Source organism: Lepidochelys kempii, chromosome 4 (assembly GCF_965140265.1).
Source record: "Lepidochelys kempii isolate rLepKem1 chromosome 4, rLepKem1.hap2, whole genome shotgun sequence".
Lineage (NCBI taxonomy): Eukaryota > Metazoa > Chordata > Testudines > Cheloniidae > Lepidochelys > Lepidochelys kempii.
In genome coordinates this window covers 7,463,762-7,483,564 of record NC_133259.1, presented here as the reverse complement: position 1 = coordinate 7,483,564, position 19,803 = coordinate 7,463,762, and the positions used below count along the sequence as shown (strand labels likewise).

The window sequence follows — 19,803 nt, the reverse complement described above, 5'->3', positions numbered from 1 at the left end:
AGCAAGGAATTCTCTTTTTCCAAAGGCCTTAGCAGCACACAGCTGAGCCATCGTCAACATCAATCTGGGAATCGGTGTTTTTGCAGTAATCTTTTGTCTTGGTTTGCATAAGGTACTTTTCATTTGGATGGACAGTACTGTATGACTGTGGGAGTCTGAATGAATTCCTTGGCTAGTGTCATGTGGTGGTGTGGGCAGGAACAAGGAATGTACAGAGGCGGGTCTGGTGGTTTCAAGAAGGAAAGGTGTTTGTTAGCAATCCCTTATGGCAGCGATACAGCAGAGTCAGCACTAACTTGTTCACTTCTGATCAGCACATTAGTAGCCATGTCGCTTGACCCTGTGGGGATGGGAGGAGGCATGCAGGGATGGTGGGGGGTGTGGGCATGGAGCAGCTGCCTCTTTCCTTGCCATGCTCCTTTGAGGATGTCAAAGTGGGGGGATAATCCTTCCTCAAGGACTCAGATTAACACCTGACCCTGCGCCCCACTGTGGAGAGGAAGGTTTTGCAGGAGTGGGCAAAGGAGCCAGTTAAATCACATGTCCTTATGGTTCTGGTGCTTGGGTGTGGGGATTGCAGAACAGTGTAAAAGGGGCACATGGGACCTCTGCGAACCAAGAGGTTAGGAGCGGCATTCCCAGTAGATCCACTGAATCAACCTATTCAGAGGTCCACATCCCTTTCTGGCCTCCCCAGTGCCTGAGGGAAGATGCTGTGGACTAAGCTCTGATCTCTCTTCCATGGCTGTGTATGTCAGCAGTGATCCACAGAAGTCAGTGGAGTTAGAGCAGAATCGTACTGGATAAGTGGGAAGGCCTTGTGTGAGGTGAACTTTGTGGAATTTCCTGGTCACTCCACTCCCATCCAGGGGGTTTTGTCTTGAGGAGATATGATCCGCCCCTTTGAGGAGAATCTCTGGCTACTCTAGACACAATAGGTTGTCCGTGAAAGATGGTGACTTTATCAGATGACAGTAATACACACCCTTCAAGAGTTCTTAGGGTGTGATCCAAAGCCCACTGAAGTCAATGGGAGCCTTTCCACTGACATCAAGCTGATGCTGGATCAGACTCTTAAAGCTTTTGATTTTTCACTCCTGCTGAGCTCAGAATTAAACAACTTGTGTGTTTCTTCTTCTTCTTCTTACTTGAATGTGACAAGGTATTATGATTAAACTCCTGCAGGATTTCCGCTTTTAAAATTATTCTGTCTCTTAGGCACAACTGTTCAAAGTAATGCTTTTTTGGCTGCTGACACCTTAAAATTGGCTAAATTACATTAAGGTATTGTTGCAGAAGGGGGGAAATCAGCTCTGGGCCAACAGCTTGTATGTCAAGTCTTGAGTGAAAACAGTTCTGGAAAATATGGCTAATTATGGGAAGGTCTGTTGACCCTGCCCGTTAGCAGGTTGCTAATAGGCACAGAGCCAGTAGGAAATTTCTTTGTTGGGCAGCAAGCTTTTTAAAATCTCTGAGGTATGTCATATTCTATGTTGCTCATGCTCTTCTTTTTACCAATGTGTTTTTCTCTCCTGAACTTGGTTGGTTAATTTAAACAGCTGTAATGTACACACTTTACTGAAGCTCTTGAAGTCCTTAAGTTGAGTGATCTATGCACAGTGTAGTACCAGTGGAGGATCTGACTGACATCCAGAGGGGTGTTTTTCACAGGCTCCTGTCTCGGCACTGTTTGACATGCTGTAATCCATTTTAGTACTTTACTAGTTTATTTCATTAGCTTGGCACTCCTAGTTGAAATATAAAAGTGCATGCTAAAAAATCAATTACTGTCAATTTCCAGTGCACTCCAATTACACTACCTCTTACATGCCTGGGGATAATTGCTAGTCACTGAAAAGTTAGTAGGATGCCTTGGGCAATCAGATGCACTTCACCTCTTGACTCCTTTTCCCATTTATATGGGGTCAGAGGTGCCCATGGTTCTTTGCCATTCCATAGCACAGATTCATAGGTCTTGGAGTTCTAGTCCTTTTCTCTTCAAACTTCTCCTGACAGAGTCTTCCCATCATATCCTTGGTCTTCCACATCCTTTCTGGCTGTCCTCTTCCTCCCTGACCTCTTTCTTTGCTGGTCGTTCTCCCTTTCTTATCCCATGTCCAGCCCACCTCAAACATGCACTCTCCAGGCTATCTAATACTGAGAGTGCCAAGTTCAAATTCCCCTTAATAACGTCCTAATTTCTACCTTCCACTTGCCTGCCGTTCTCAGTATATTATTTTCTACTACCAGTGTCTTCTTTTCTTCCATTTCCATATGACCCACTATTTCCAAACCACAGAGCAGGCAGGGACAAACACGTGCAGCATAGGGCATCCAGATAGTCAAAGTGAAGATCTGTGGCTCCTGCCCAGTGGGAGGTGGTGGCAGTGGACAATTTTGGTGGGGTGCCGGAGAGGTGAGTTACAGAAGGGCTTTGGAATGCAGCTGGATAGAGTGAGAGAAGAGTGCCCTTTGCACACCCTTCCATCCTCAGCCAAGCACTCCCTCTTCCCTCTCTTCTCCCATCATCCCTATTCCCTCCCCTCTTTCAGAATAAAAACAAGGAAGGCACACCATTTTCTCTGATTCCAGCTCGGTAAATCCAGTTCTTAAACAGCTCTTAAAGCAACCTCTTGGGCTTTGTCTGGAGAGCTGATCCAGGACACAATTGCACAAGTGATGCCATAACATTTTCTTCAAAAATATGTCGGGCATTTGAGAAGGAGAGTGCGTGGATATTTCCAGCTGGAGATCCTGCCTTCCCCATCCTTCACTTACTACCTACATGCATGGGCTGTTCTCAGCCTTTGCTCATACTCATCTGTTTCTAGGTAAGTCCTTCATCCTGATATTGCACAATGAACAGTCATTTACAGTAAGCCTTGCCTGGGGCACAATGAAGGTCAAATATATGAACAACCCCCCCAAGAGGTACCGATAAAACAGGGCACCTGTGTCGCAGAGAGTGGATGTACTTTCGTCTTGACTGGGGCCTTTGCATCCAGAGATTTGGCTCTAGGCACATGGGTAGGGAGAAGAATTGAAGCTCTGTAGCTTACTTTTGGAGTCTCTTGGCCTACTTTGGCCTCCCAGTTTACAATATTTTCAGATGGTTGAGATGGTCTCGTTTTGTTTTGGTGCAGTCAGCATTAGATATAACAATCACCAGAAGCATTATTTCAAAAATCTTAGTGTTGGGCACTGTTGATTACCTGCTATTTTGATGTCTATGTAATTCCTGAATAAATGCTACCAGCATAATAACCAGCATAGATCTCATGAAATCAATGGTCCAGGTTCTGTGGTATCGTGAATCAGTGTAGCTCAATCAATGGGCCCATATCCTCAGCAGAAGTAATTCATTGTAGCTGAGTCAATTGTTGCTTTATGCCATCTGAGAATCTGGCTTATTATGATTGCAGAGTATTAATCATAACATTTAAAAGCAGATTGGACAAACACCTGTCAGGGCTGGTCTAGGTTTACTTAGTCTTATCTCAGTGTAGGGGGCTGGAGTAGATGGCCTCTTAAGGTCCCCTCCAATTTTACATTTTTATGATTCAATAATAATTAATAACTTTATACAGTAGTCTGGATAGACATTGGAAATTCACTCTTTTGAGGTTTGCCCATCGGGTGTTATAAATAATATACAGTTTGGAAACTTTTCTGTTTTTTAACAAATGATTTCAGCAGTGCATACTGCCCTGACATTCTTGGAACATAATGAACTGTATACAGATTATCACAAGTTAAAAGTGAAACAGTCATTTAAACAAGCATAAAAATAATTGCTCTTTAAAGTATTACTTAGATGTCTCTTTTCTGGGCTTAGTTAAAAATGCAAAAAAACACTGCAGTACTTTTATCTTTTGCTAAGTGCAATAGAAAATAGCCAACAATACACAGGGAGAAAAGCTCTTCCATTTTAGCATTGTTTTAAAGAAACAAAATTAATGTCCTGAGCTGACACTGAGAGACACACTAACCATTTACATCTATTTTTGTCTCTCCATGCAAATTAATTACTAATTGTCATTTGTGTGATGTGTTGAAATTAGTTCTTTCTTACTCGTCATTGCCTTAGACGTCTTGCCTCCCACTTCTTAAGGAGGTCAGGGCTTCGGCCACCTCTTGAATCCCAAATGAGGTTTGTCAGTCAAGCGTAGCAAAATCTAATCTCTTCCAGAGGAAAAGAAGAAAACAGACCAGAAAATGATCTGATTTTCCAATTTCATGGCCAAGGTTACCCTGGGAAGTGCCGAAAGTGGCATTTAGAGCCCGTAACTAAGGTGGCATGCCAAACTAAGCACTAGTAACGGCGCAGCCGTGTGGAAAGATACCGCTTTAACCATTTTACAGTTGCTAAGTGTGAAAATTGTAGTGTGGGCAAGCTGCTGAAATCTGCGGCAGTTGGTTCAAAGAGCTGGAACTGATGCTCGACGAGAAAACATTCTCGGGCTCTGTAACTCTTAACCACTGATGAAGCCGGCGTCTGCTTTCGCTGTTCAAACATAAAGCTGAACAGCTTCATTAAAGATAGAGCTCTTTTTGGTGGGAATAAAAAACAAGCCACTGCTGCCCTGCAAGACTCCCCCTAGGTTTTGTTTTGATCAGTTTAGCATATGTTAGCACATGTTAGCAAAACACATCCTAACATTGGACCTGGTGGACGGGTGTTGTTGATGTGATGCTGGCTTTTTGTACAGCTCTAAAAGAGGGGGAGAAATAAGTGACTGACTGTGGTTTAGTAATGATACAGTTCCCTTCATAATGAGGAAAAACTAGGAAAATACTTGAGAGTCCTGTACCAGATGAAGAGATACTATGGTGATTAAAAATGTTTTTATAGATCAGTGTAAGGGCCCGCAGGTTCCCAAACAGCCCCCACAACCTGGCCACCACTGGGCAGCTCACCCAGAACTCCTAGAAGAGAGGGGGTAGCAGAACTCTGGCCCCTACCGGAGGTACCATCCACGAGGATCTTGATTGGAAGGATGATGACCAGCCCCAGTGCGTGGCCACACCAGACTGTTTAAGCCAGAAGGAGGCACAGGAAGTTGTCTGAGCAACTGGAAGACTTCCTGCTGTAGCAGACCTGACTCTTGCTGATTCCTGGTTTCTGCTTCTGGGTCTTACCGAGGCTTGGTTCCTGGACTCTGATTCTGGCTTTTGCTGTCTTGGACTCTGGCTCTGACCACTAGGGCTGAGCGCCCCTGCGCTGACCACTAGGTCAGACTGTCCACGTACCGGTCCTGACTATCAGTGATTTTCCAGCCTTGTCATGTTGTGGGCTACTCCTTAAGGGGGAGGATTTCTCTCAAAAGCTGCTTTCCCCTTCCACTCAACATCCCTGCACCATACAGGCTCTGATCCTGCAAAGGCTTATGCCTGTGTTTAACATTACACATGGCAAATAGTCCCTCTGAAGTGCATATAGTTAAGCGTGTGCATAAGGCTCTGCAGGAAGGGGGGCTTAAAGCACTTGATCACATGACAAAAGCAGTATTAAGGACAGTATTGGAAAACAAGCCGGAGATGAGCGTGTAATTTCTCTCGGCTGCTTTGCGCTAGAGCTGGTGTAAGATTTTTTTTTTTAAATTCTGTTTCATTTATTCAATGAATATTATTATCTTTTGTCAAATAAATTGATGTCTCATATCCGACCACATATGGAGCCAGTCGAACCGCCCCACAAAGATTAATCAAATAACTTGTTCAATAACCTCCCCATCCCAAAGGGCCAGGTCATCTCCTCCTGTGTTAAAGCCCAGCACAGGGGCTTTTGGTAGGAGGCAATCTCCTTACGCAGATCCCCTTCCTCCCACATCCTTACGCAGATCCCCTTCCTCCCACATTGTTTCATCAAGGGGCTGGAGTTTGCTCCATCCCACAGAAAATACGCCGGGCCCATCCCGAAGCCATGCAGTTGCCACATGATGCCTGGGTCATCTGCTCAGAGGCCCTGAGCCTGCAGAACACCTGAGGCACCCAGTCAGCCCCTGTCCTTGCATGGCCCCATTGAAGACTGGCATACAGGCCTCCATCATGACTGAAGCAGCATTGCAGAACTCCTGCAAGTTCTGGAGAGACAGGTTTGAGTACTGCTGCCTCAAACTGCAATGGACATATTTTGACTTCAGATGACATGTCCCTGTGCATCTCAGCTGATGCCCCAGGAGAACACATTTCGTTTCATACTGCTGCTGTTGTAGTTGGTTAATGGGCCAGAGGCAGGGCTCACTGGATACAATTCTGTGGCCTGCATTCTGTTGGAGTTCAGACTAGATGATCATGAGAACCCCTACTGACTTTAGGAGGGAGAAGAGCTATTGAAGCTTGAAAAGCAATCTTGGCACAAGAACAAATGGAGATAAACTGGCTATGAATAAATTTAGGCTGGCAATTAGGAGGAGGGAGGATTTGAAACAACCTCCCAATAGGAGTACTGGGGACAAACAACCTCACTAACTTTAAGACGGATTTTGTTTCTGTGTGGGATTATATGATGGGGCTGCCTGCGATAGCAGGGTACTGGAGTCCATGATCCAGGAGGTCCTGCCCAGTGCTATATTCGTTACAGCCTATGCACATATGAAACCTTTGGGCATAAGGCACCATAGGTCTGATCCAAGACCCACTGAAGTCAAGGGTAGTGGCTGCATTTTTCCAGCAGTTTTTGAAAATCAGATCATTTAAGTGCCTAAATATGGACTTAAGAGCCTAACTTTACGTACCTATTTTTGAAAATCTTGTCCTGGGTCAATTTGTATTGCTGTGTATCTTGGTAAATTAGTACTGCAGGTCACAGGTACTGATGAGCCCTAACTGTATTTGAACATTTGTTTCTAACCTCTGGTTTAAAGGAGGGTACTGTGTACCAAGCTCAGCTAGGGAACTCTCAAGAGTTAGTATAATTTTTTTGTTGAGATTTCTATTTATGGATTTTTAATGCATTTCTGCCATCGCATCTTTTCTCCTAATGGCTCAGAGTCTTGCCTTTTAAATGTGAAGATCTGAATGTAATAACTTTAGAGGACAAAATGCTGAGTTGCCAGCAAAGCAATAAATCACATTTGCACAAATTCCTTGCATAGAAATAATCACATGCAATGTCCATGTGTCACATTTGCAGAAAGAGAAATGTACTGTGTCACCTTCCTTACTGTTGATTTTAACAGAAGAATGAAAACTGGCGTACTCTCACAGAGTCACATGCTCTCCTGTCTCAAGGGAAATCAAAATAGATCTCCCAGCATATTGCAACACACGCCAGAGCATCCACCACAAAGCCTGAGTTGAGTCTGGAGCAGGAGGGCAGGTGATGTCCATTCTTGTAGCAGCTGCATCCTTCTGTTCCAGTTGTGAATGGTACTCATACAATTATGAAGGGGATCTGTGTAAACGCCCTGACTTAAAATTTGAAAACAGCTGTCCCCCAGAGCAGATGTGCCACCCATTCCCACAAAACAGGTCCAAGGTCTGCGGAAATCTGGGAAGAGTCAAGTCAAAGCCAAAGCCAAAGCACTATGCACACTGCCCTGGAGGAGCAAAACTGGCCACTTCTGAAGACCTCTAGACAGCATTTTTTGCCTTCCTTTGCAGCATGGGTCACTTCCAGGTTTAAATAGTGTAAATGGTGGATTCTCTGTAACTTGGGGTCTTTAACTCATGTTTTGAAGACTTCAGTAACTCAGCCAGAGGTTGGGCGTCTATTACAGGAGTGCGTGGCTGAGGTTCTATGGCCTGCAATGTGCAGGAGGTCAGACTAGATGATCATGATGGTCCTTTCTGATCTTAAAGTCTATGGCAATATCAGGATTTCAGAATCTGTCTGCAAAGGCCCGTGGGCTGCTTTTGGATTTTGTCTTCCATCACAAGGGGTTTGGAAAGGTTTGCTACATATAGAATCATAGAATATCAGGGTTGGAAGGGACCTCAGGAGGTCATCTAGTCCAACCCCCTCCTCAAAGCAGGACCAATCCCCAATTTTTGCCCGAGATCCCTAAATGGCCCCCTCAAGGATTGAACTCACAACCCTGGGTTTAGCAGGCCAATGCTCAAACCACTGAACTATCCCTCCCCCCCCTAAAAGCTTCTACACCTGAACAGGGACTTGAACCCTGGACCCTCAGATTAAAAGTCTGATGCTCTGCTGACTGAGCTATCCGGGCACTCTTCCATTCACCATGAGCTCTGGTATTTGTAATGAAGCTTCTACAAGAAGTTTCTAAGACCTAGTCCAAAGTCTGCTGTTGTCAACCGAAAGACTATCACTAGTTCAGTGGGCTTAGTATCAGAGTCATAAGGTTTAGCATGGGTGTTTCTAGCCATGTGGAAAAAGCTAATGTGCTCAATGCTTTTTTTGCCTCTGTTTTCACTAACAAGGTCAGCTCCCAGACTGCTGCGCTGGGCATCACAAAATGGGGAAGAGATGGCCAGCCCTCTGTGGAGATAGAGGTGGTTAGGGACTATTTAGAAAAGCTGGATGTGCACAAGTCCATGGGGCCGGACGAGTTGCATCCGAGAGTGCTGAAGGAATTGGCGGCTGTGATTGCAGAGCCATTGGCCATTATCTTTGAAAACTCGTGGCGAACCGGGGAAGTCCCGGATGACTGGAAAAAGGCTAATGTAGTGCCAATCTTTAAAAAAGGGAAGAAGGAGGATCCTGGGAACTACAGGCCAGTCAGCCTCACCTCAGTCCCTGGAAAAATCATGGAGCAGGTCCTCAAAGAATCAATTCTGAAGCACTTGCATGAGAGGAAAGTGATCAGGAACAGCCAGCATGGATTCACCAAGGGAAGGTCATGCCTGACTAATCTAATCACCTTTTATGATGAGATTACTGGTTCTGTGGATGAAGGGAAAGCAGTGGATGTATTGTTTCTTGACTTTAGCAAAGCTTTTGACACGGTCTCCCACAGTATTCTTGTCAGCAAGTTAAGGAAGTATGGGCTGGATGAATGCACTATAAGGTGAGTAGAAAGCTGGCTAGATTGTCAGGCTCAACGGGTAGTGATCAATGGCTCCATGTCTAGTTGGCAGCCGGTATCAAGTGGAGTGCCCCAAGGGTCGGTCCTGGGGCCGGTTTTGTTCAATATCTTCATAAATGATCTGGAGGATGGTGTGGATTGCACTCTCAGCAAATTTGCGGATGATACTAAACTGGGAGGAGTGGTAGATACACTGGAGGGGAGGGATAGGATACAGAAGGACCTAGGCAAATTGGAGGATTGGGCCAAAAGAAATCTGATGAGGTTCAATAAGGATAAGTGCAGGGTCCTGCACTTAGGACGGAAGAAACAATGCACAGCTACAGACTAGGGACCGAATGGCTAGGCAGCAGTTCTGCAGAAAAGGACCTAGGGGTCACAGTGGACGAGAAGCTGGATATGAGTCAGCAGTGTGCCCTTGTTGCCAAGAAGGCCAATGGCATTTTGGGATGTATAAGTAGGGGCATAGCGAGCAGATCGAGGGACGTGATCGTTCCCCTCTATTCGACATTGGTGAGGCCTCATCTGGAGCACTGTGTCCAGTTTTGGGCCCCACACTACAAGAAGGATGTGGATAAATTGGAGAGAGTCCAGCGAAGGGCAACAAAAATGATTAGGGGTCTGGAACACATGAGTTATGAGGAGAGGCTGAGGGAGCTGGGATTGTTTAGCCTGCAGAAGAGAAGAATGAGGGGGGATTTGATAGCTGCTTTCAACTACCTGAAAGGGGGTTCCAAAGAGGATGGCTCTAGACTGTTCTCAATGGTAGCAGATGACAGAACGAGGAGTAATGGTCTCAAGTTGCAGTGGGGGAGGTTTAGATTGGATATTAGGAAAAACTTTTTCACTAAGAGGGTGGTGAAACACTGGAATGCGTTACCTAGGGAGGTGGTAGAATCTCCTTCCTTAGAGGTTTTTAAGGTCAGGCTTGACAAAGCCCTGGCTGGGATGATTTAACTGGGAATTGGTCCTGCTTCAAGCAGGGGGTTGGACTAGATGACCTTCTGGGGTCCCTTCCAACCCTGATATTCTATGATTCTATGATTCTATGTCCATTGTCAGCTACTGCAAACATTTTTCTCATGTCTAGATAGTGTGATATGTATTAGGTGGCACAGCTCTGTTTTTCTGTCTAGCTTCTTCAAACTACCTGATTTACTTAGTTGATGTCGTTGTGCATTGAATGGGCCATGAGAATCAATCAGGACATGATTTTGACATCCTCACCAATGGACTGTGGCATTCCTACAAGAGGAGCAGGCCAATGACAAGGAGGAGACTTTTCCCTGCATTTGAATATCTTGTGTCCATCCTTTGAAAAACCCCTGGGGAGGGTGAAACTGAAGTTCAGAAGGGGGTTCAGTGAGTTTCCTGAGGGTGAAGAGGACACAGATTCCACGAGCCAGCTGAACCCCATGGGAAAAGATGCCTCTTGCAGAGAGCCATGGTTCTGGGTGTTCTTCAGAACCCCTCCTCCTGGCAGTTCCCTCGCAAGCCGTGGGGCCGTTGCCTGACCACAGTGTACCTGCACCCTCCATGGGGAGAGGATCAGGTGGGACAGAAGTCAATGTTGCTTTGATGAGCGTTCACTGAAGCTGATCATGGTGGAGGCATCATTGCGTTCAGACAGGAGCAAGCAACACAGAGCAGCTGTTCTCCAAATCCATCTTCCTTCATGCCCAGTGGTAATTGTATCTGTTCTTGGCATGGATTTGATGCCCCACCATGGAATCAGCAGTGTAACTCTTTAAATGACACCCCTGCTCAGGGGTCTCACAGCACTTGTTCTCCCAGGGTGGAACGTGCTGTGTGTACTTGGGAATATGTTGAGTTTAGCTGTTTGTCCATATTTTATAATGCTCTGGTGGTCAACACATCTTGTTTTGAAATGCCCAGAATCTTTGCCATCATGAGTCCCAGCCCTAGCAGGGCTAACTCAGCCCTTCATCATTCGGACATAAGTTGATTGGGATCCATGCACTTGATTCTGTGTGTGGAGCCTTCCAATGACAGCTTTACAGAATGAGCTCCTTCCTGTTTGTTCTGGGTAGATGAGAAGGAGGAGATTTTTCAAAAGCTCTCAGCGCTGGCCTCGCGCTGCCCCCATTGAAGTCAATTTGCCACTTTTGTTTTGCAGAGCATCACATCCAGGATCCAGTGGAGCATTTTAGGAAAGCACTGGCTTGCTGAGCCCTAGGGGAAAAAATCCCCTGCCCTCTGCTGTTGTGTATTCACTTTGGCTGCTCCCTGCCTTCTGCCCTGGGAAGGTCTTCATGTCAGTAGTGTGTACAATGTATGCTCTGTAAAATGCTCAGTGAGTCTTGGGGATGACAAATATTCTACACAAGTAAAATGTTACTAGGACCAGATCCTCAGCGGGTGTAAATCCTTGTGGCTTCACTGAAGTCGGTGGAACTTAGCTGATTTTGGCTGAGGCACTGGTCCTTAGTTCTAATTTTAACATGTGCTAACTGGAATTAAATGCAGGCTGTCAAATGAACCTTTCTGGCAACTTTTTGGGATAAAAGAGAGAGGGATGTTCCATCTCTAATGTCATGACCAGCTCCTCAAATCCTATTTTCTAGAACCTTTCTGAGTTCTATAGCATTCTGTGGAACGCAGTCTGGGAAAAGAAATATAAGTGTAAGGTGCTGTGTTTTGTTTGGCTGCCTTGCTGTCTCTTTCACAGTGCAGGGAATGAGCAAGTGTAGCCCTAGGTGAAGAGAAGTTGAAGACCAGTATGTGGCTTTTGTACCATGGCTTTTGTACATGTTTGCTGTGTTTTAATTGTGAGTGCAGCTTTGGTGGTGCTGGGGAAATCACATCAGCAGCAATGTGATATACACTGTATGCAGAGTTAGATCAGCTGAATGATGTTCTCTTTCCGTCCGGAAATCGCCAGTTCCATGCTCTAAAAATAGTACTCTAGAGCTTTAGATTGTGAAACCTTTTCTTGAGCAGCCACCCCAGAAAAGAGCAAAAATAAGTAAGGAGGGATGAAATTGTACGAATTGCTGGGGGTACTTTACTTGGCCATATGTTTACAATGTGGGAAAAGTTGCCAAGGGCCATTCTTATTGCAGGTTTCTGTGTTAGTAGGCTGCAATATTATAATTAATATCATTTCATTTGTATTAGCACCTATGAGCCCCAGTCATGGGCCAGGGGCCCATTGTGCTAGGGAATGTACAAACACAGAACAAAGAGACAGTCCCTGCCCCAAATAGCTTACAATCTAAATAAGCTTGGTTGTTTAAAAAAATCCTTCTGACACTACAGCCTGCTGAGATTGTCAAAGCAAAATATCACTAAGCTTTGACTTGGTTTTACATTTTCAAAAGTTCATAAGTGTTGTTTAAGGGCCTAAATCCCAAGGATTTAGGGACTTAAACTCCTAAGTGAGTTAGGTGCTTTTGAAAATGTTGCCCTAGGTTGGCACAATATTAGAGTAACTCTCTGCAGGGTCAAAAAAAGGCAGTGACAATGTGTTAATAGTACTGATTTTGCAGGGACATATCCACTATTAAAACCCTTCACCCTGCAAAATTTGTATTTGCAGATAAATTAATGAAAAGCTTCTGAAGCCCAGAGGAGAGACCCACCTATCTTGCAGCACTGATGTGGTCCTAGCATGACCCTCATGGACAGAGATACAGACTTCAGGAAAGAAGACGTTTGTCATAGTCTCTTTGTCTGGGTTGACTTTGTGTAACTGTGATCATGCAATGAGCACAGGACACATGAGTAACAACAGCCCTTTAAAAAATATTCGCAAATAATGAGGCGTTAGCTCCTAAACCACCTAGAGAAGCAGCATCTGTTCATTAAGCCTCGTGCACTTGAATTCAATACAACATCATAAAAAGACAGGGCAAGTACTAATTAAGAAGCTCATTAATAATAAAATTTGACTCCTCTATAGAAATGAAATTGATCCATACTGCAAATAAAGTCTGTTTATTTTTAAGAACAAATTGAGTTCCTCTGAACTTTGACAGGTGTCAGAGTAACAGCCGTGTTAGTCTGTATTCGCAAAAAGAAAAGGAGGACTTGTGGCACCTTAGAGACTCACACATTTATTTGAGCATAAGCTTTCATGAGCTACATGAAACCGATGAAGTGAGCTGTAGCTCACGAAAGCTCATGCTCAAATAAATGTGTTAGTCTCTAAGGTGCCACAAGTCCTCCTTTTCTTTTTGTACGTGCTGTATTGACACCTTAGCTTAATTTCAGACATGCTCAGTAAGGTATTGTGTGTACCCTCCTGGAGATTTTATCCAGTCAGCAATTAATCTTGTGTTCTGAACAGGGCCGGATTTACGCCTTATGCACCCGTAGGCACAACTTCTTCAGCGCCCCCCCTGCCTATAGCTGACCTTCATGTTGCACACAGTTTTAGAGCAGTAAGATGCTCCTAGAATGCAGGCGCCCCTACCATGCCTAACTGGAATCTGGCCCTGTTTCTGAACCCACTTTGTGAGAGTCCCTTCCCTGGGTAAGAGAGTTCCTGGTTACCAGGAACATTAGACATTTGATTTTGTATTTCTGGACATTTTTCAAACTGATGGAGCACCTCTGGCAGGGAATAAAAAAAGGTTTGATCAGTCTGGAAAAAATATATAAAAATGAAGCTATCTGATATTTAATACATGACACGCTTGAATGACCTCTCACTGCTAGGGGATGAGATGAGGGTCAGAATATATGTATGTGGATGATATAAATAAATACATCTCATCAAAATGACAGAGCAGCACCATCTGGTTAATACTCTGTTAGGGAAGGACAGATTTCAGTACTGTGGCATTTTACCCTACTTATTTTACATTTTTCCTTGATGGTGATTGTTAAGTTTCAAGCTTCAAGCATCCCATTGCTCCTTGACATTGTTTCTAAGGGTTTTTAAGGGTTTCTCCTGGTATCTTTTTTGTTAAACTCTGCATGATCGTGGTGTCTTGAAATAAGGGTATGACGAGTGCCTATACTGGCTACCTTCTGCCCCTTTGCACATTTTTTCATCACCATTTGGCTAGAATCACCCATGGAATAAGCACGATAGGGGTGAATTTAGTCCATTGACTTCAGTGTGATTGTACAAGAGTAACTATTGGCTCGATGTATTGTAGTCTAGTGTTCAGGCATTCTAGGATCATTTGTATAACTTCATAATTGCTTGTTAAAGAAAGGTTAACAACAGCTTTCAATTCCGGCACTGTCTGAATTTAGTATGTCATTATATTACTGTACCGTTATTGTTTGACTTTGTTGTGTGTCCTGGGCACAGACATTTCTCTTTCAGACTTCTGACAAAGAGCCAAAGAAGAAGCTGCCCTCAGTTAATATATACTGGGTTTTGCACTAAGGTCACTGCATGATAGGACAGGATTTTTGGAGGTTAATGTTGTGAGGATATGAAAAAAGTTCATGCATCATCAGTAACACTCATAGCATGTATGTTGTTACTACAGCAAGTCAGAGAATGAATGAAAGAAACAGACTTATTACATTTCTTTGGTAGAAATTTACCAAAACCCCACTGTATTTTGATAAATGTTTTTGGTGTTTTCACAGGTTGGAAATTTTCAATCAAAATTAACATTTAGAGCAAAAATGTTCATTTAGGAAAAAAAAATGGATGGAAAGTTTTCAGCCAACTGTAGTTATTGCTGAGTCTTGGTGTTTTGATAGAAGGAGATCCAAGTAGCCCCTGACCCAAAAGAGACAACAGTTCCACCGCCATCAGCAGCTGATGGTTCCTCTTCCTTGTTCCTCGTCTGACATGTAGCATTTCCCATAATTGACTGACTTTTGGGGTCACTTTCCTCTTGCAGTGAGGGTATCTCTCTGCTGAGCGGATCCTTATTTCCATTTGGCTTTTCCTGAGTTGCCTCTCCTAGTTTCACCAAGGATAAGATGACAAGGTGAAGGGTGTAGACTCCCACTGCAACCAAATAGAGTGCACCCAGCATCATCTTAACAAAAAAGGAATTACAGAGCTGGGTATTTTGCTGTTACAGGGAGAAATTTATGTTGGAGATGTTGTGGGTAATGGTTTTCTTGCCTTTCTTGCCTCTAAAGATCTAAAGACCATGAACTAAAATGTAGAGATGACACTTTCTAATGATGATGTAACCGTCATGAGGTATAGATGTGAGAGAAATGTTCTCCCTATCCAGAGACAGTTCAGTTCCTATGGCGACAGGTGAAATCGCATCAAATTGCTCACCCAGTACACCAGCACTGAAGGAGGCAGAGAGAAAATTCAAATTCTCTTTCTGTATGCCTCATGCAAATATGTAGTTTCCTCCTATCAGCACAAAGGCACATTACACAGATTGCAGGAGATACTCAGGACTTTTCAGCCCTCACTGCAACTGAACTGCTGATTAGTTCCTTTTCTGTAAGCTCAGATTCAATGTTTCCATCCCTGACAATGCCCGCCAGTTGCATCATCTATCCAGAGATAATCTGTTGATGTGAACTGATCATTCAATCAATTCACATCAGGGTGGCTTGTCCCTAAAATCCCCCCATGTCACTATGGTAAATAGATTACGGGGAGCCCCAGGCTGGAATATAGATGGAACATGTGGAGGTTCTAGTTTGTTTTCAGATATAGGCATGTCTGCTTGTTCTTCAGTGCTAGATGTGTGTGTCTCACAGTTACAGTATGCCCAGAAGAGCAGTCCAAAACTGAGGTCTCAAGGTGTTTTGCTGTCTGTGCATCTTACCCAAAGCTCATTCCCCCTCCCCCACCACTCGTGTTTTACTTTGATGAGAGCAGTCCCTCCAGTTTCCAGCCCCAAGAGGATTCAAGGTAACTGTTCTTTTTAGGTGAACAGAAGACTCTCTCATGGCTACATGAAAGAGCTGTACCACTGTAAAGACAAAAGACATTCCAAAATGGATTCTAATTGGCCTTTTGTTTTGGCCAGTAGCCAGTGGGAGTCCCTGGTGTCTCTAGACCTGCAGGGCATGTCTCTTATGGGATAATGCACTGACCGCAAAATGAATTCTGGTTGCTGCTTAATCTTTGCTTCTTTCTTAATCTTCCTTTTCTTAATGTCACCATCTCCATTCTTCTCCTTGTGTCATGCACTCAATACCTGCAAAATGAATGGAGTAAAAGGGTTTCTCATCTCCTTTGTAACAGAAGGCTCACCTCTGGCTCATTATATGATAATTTGCTGGTACTGCGTCAAATATATGCTCATGGCAACATACAGAAAGTGCTACAATGGCTATTTACTGCACTGCATATCCCAATCGTAGAGGCTTGCAGATTGGATTTTAGTAAGTTTATTTGCTTCAAGAACATCAGGCAAATTGAACTATAAGCAAACTACCGAACGAAGGGACCTTTATCTGCAAGGGGGTCCTCCACCTTAAGTCCTCCAGCTGCAGGGCTCACAGTTGTTATAGGAGGTCAGGGACATGTTTGGCATTTGCCACCCATGCACACAAAACTTCCACTGAGGGAGGGCTTCAGTATGTTTTTTTTTCTCTTTTGAAGACCTTATTAGAGACCGTGATTGTCTTGCCACCCAGTAACAGGCCAATAATGAGAAGCTTTTGATAGCTGTCATTCTGCGAGAGAAGTGAATGAAGTTAGGTGACAGTGATAAATTGCTTGCCATGTTAGCTGTGGAAAGGGTTAGGACAGGGCAATTGTTTGCCTGAAGCAGTGTGGAGCAGGTGCACATCCACCTTCACGCAGTAATAGGAAGTGTATTATCTTGCTCTTAATCCGTGCGTCTGGGTGGGAGAGCGCGAGCGAGGTGCCAAATATTGCTGGCCAATTCTCATGTAATGGGAAACCTTGGAAGGTGCCGTGTTTGTCACATGCAGCAGTATGTTAATTTCTCCAGGAAACTGTGTAGGGCCAGATTCCCAGAATGATGGAAGTCAGTGTCAAAGCAACAGAATTGTGTTTATTTGCCACAGCTGAGTGCCTGGCTCTACATTTCTTTTCCTCTAAACCCACTGTCTCCCCTCAATCCCTTCCCCCTTCCCCTGGTTCTTGCACATGCATACACACACACACTCTTCCCCTCCCATCTTGCTTTAGCGTTTCCTCATAGTTCTCATGCTCTTTCTGTTCCCTACTCTCACTCTAGTCCTGTCTTTTTTATATTGATAATTTATTCATTTTTTCAGCTACAATAAATATAGCCTAATACAAGATTCACCGTAATACAGAAATTAAGTAGACTAAAGGAAGGGGGAGGGGAAGCGACATATCTACCCTTAGTATCTGTATTACTCATGGACCTCTAAAAAGTCAGCCCTAATTGCTTTGAATTTTTTGATTTGTCCCTTTCCGAGAAATGCCAATCATTCTTAGCTGTGAGGTCAGCCATACCACTGAGCCAGGCATCAATATTTGGTAGGGATAGACTTTTCCAGGATTTTTGCAGGATTAATTTTTTAGCAACCAACACTGCACATTGGAATCAAGCTGCCTTGCTCCTAGGTAACCTCCAGGTGTTAGGAATATGTCCAAGAACAAAACTTAAGAGGGAGGGCTCCAGCTTAGCATCCAGTATCAGATTGGTCCTTTGACCCACCTCATTCCAGAAATTCTCGATACAGGGGCACTCCCAAAATAGCTAATGTTTCCAACAGTGGTCAGCATTTATGAGGCCCATTACCATTAGCCTATGTGGGGACCAGTATATTTGAAAAAGCATCTTTTGGTGAATTAGTCATAGTTTCGGGTCTATAGTTGGCTTTTTTAATATTAGATTCAATTGTAATTCCGTTGGGTCAGAGACAGTTGTGTATTCAAATCTGTATTCCAAAAGACTCTCAAATTGTCAATCTTTTGGCAGAGTTAGTTGGGCCAGAAAATGGTAAAAGGCTACTGCTGGCCAAGTAAATCCAGGAAGTTTCCTCCAAAATAATAAAAGTTCTGGAGGTTCTGAAGCTTGCAGTGCCTCTGGTCCAAATACATTTTAAGTAAATGCTTCAACTGGAGATATTTCCATGCTCTGGAACCAAATTCTTGCTGAAGATCTACAAATGGTTTATCATTGTCAATTAGCTGCATCCAATCCCTCCAAATCAAGGGGTTGCCACCAATTTTAAGGAAAGGATTGCTTCATTGAACCACCTCGACATGGGCGAATGGATGGAAGCAGAACTTTTTAGATAAGTTTGACCAAGCTTGCCTCACAGTTGTTATTGTGGGAACTCTGGAGCCATTATATCTGTAATAATTTGATCCTACAATGCTTGAAAGTGGGAGAGGGTTTACCAATTCTCATTCAATCTGAACCCAGGTGGGGTCTGCGTGGTCATATCTAACAGTCACAAAGATGCTTGGCTTAACAAAAAGGAGATATGATAAATTTTCACGTTGGAAAATGAAATCCCTCTAGAGCTAGGGGGAGCTGTAATTTGTTAAGAGATCTTACCTGCGCCCCAAAGGAACATTCTAAAAATATTTTTGAATTTCTTAAAATAATTTTGAGGAATAGAAACAGGGAGATAGATGCCTCAGGACATACAGTAGAACCTCAGAGTTATGAACACCAGTGTTACGAACTGACCTGTCAACCACACACCTCATTTGGAACCAGAAGTACACAATCAGGCAGCAGCAGACAGACACACACACACACAAAGCAAATACATTACAGTACTGTGTTAGTGTTTAGGTGGTCTGTAGTAGACCCCTATCATGACATCAGCCTTGTTTTTCACCCCTTTTATCCTTACCCAGAGACTTGCAACAGGTCTGTCTCCTATTTTCATCTCAACCTCAGTGCAACTGTATACATCTCTGATTTACAAGACAACACCTCCTCCCTTTTCCCCCTGCCTGTCCTTCCTGACCAAGCTGTACCCTTCTATACCAATATTCCAGTCATGTGTATTATCCCACCAAGTCTCTGTGATGCCAACTATGTCATTGGAATAACTACATAGTTCTAGGTTTCAGAGTAACAGCCGTGTTAGTCTGTATTCGCAAAAAGAAAAGGAGTACTTGTGGCACCTTAGAGACTAACCAATTTATTAGAGCATAAGCTTTCGTGAGCTACAGCTCACTTTATTCCCCATGCTTCTTGCATTGGTATTCAGACATCTAAGATACTGGTTTGATTCCCCCTATGTTCCCTCTTGTCTCTCTTCTGTCCCTGCTATAATTCTTCCCCCAGATTCTGACCCTTCACCCAGGTCTCCATGTTTTGGACTCACCTGTGCGCTTTTGTCTCCTGCCCCCATCAAACCTAGTTTAAAGCCAACCACACTAGGTTAGCAGTCTGTATCCAAAGATACTCTCCATTTTCCTCGTTAGGTGGATCCCACCTCCACTTAGCATTCCTTCCCAGAACTGCATAATCCAAAGTCTTTCCCAGGTTTAGGAATAACTGAAGTTACAGCTTCCCTTAGAGTAGGCTCATTGTTGGCCTCATTGAACATATTCGATAATATAGGTGTTAAAATTCCAGAGAACTTTTTATAAAATTCAGTAGGGAATGCATCTGCACCAGGAGTGTTTCCGACCTTTTTGTCTTTTACAGCCTGAGTCAGTTCTGCAATTTCTAAAAGTTCCTTCTGAGAGTCAGAGATCCGTGGCAGAGACAATCCACTAAAAAAGTTACCTAGGGCATCTTTATGGATGGCCTCTTTAGCTAAATATCATTTTGAATAAAACTGCTGAAATTGTTTATTAATATCTGACTGTGCTGTGTATAATTTATCACTACTATCATGAATGGCAGCAATCTTCTTTTTGTTAGCATTTGGCTTAAGCCTGTCTGCCAACTGCTTGGCTCTCTTGCCAGATCCCCAGTAGTTTTGCTTC

General features: G+C 43.8%; 1 protein-coding gene and 1 non-coding gene across 17 annotated transcripts in view; one reads left to right on the top strand and one right to left on the bottom strand.

Moving 5' to 3' along the window:
• Nucleotides 1–19,803, top strand: part of EPHA5 (EPH receptor A5) — a 319,531-nt gene that overhangs the window by 109,306 nt on the left and 190,422 nt on the right. The window lies entirely within an intron of this gene.
• Nucleotides 8,102–8,174, bottom strand: TRNAK-UUU (transfer RNA lysine (anticodon UUU)). The gene has a single exon. It is a non-coding gene; the product is annotated as a tRNA-Lys (tRNA).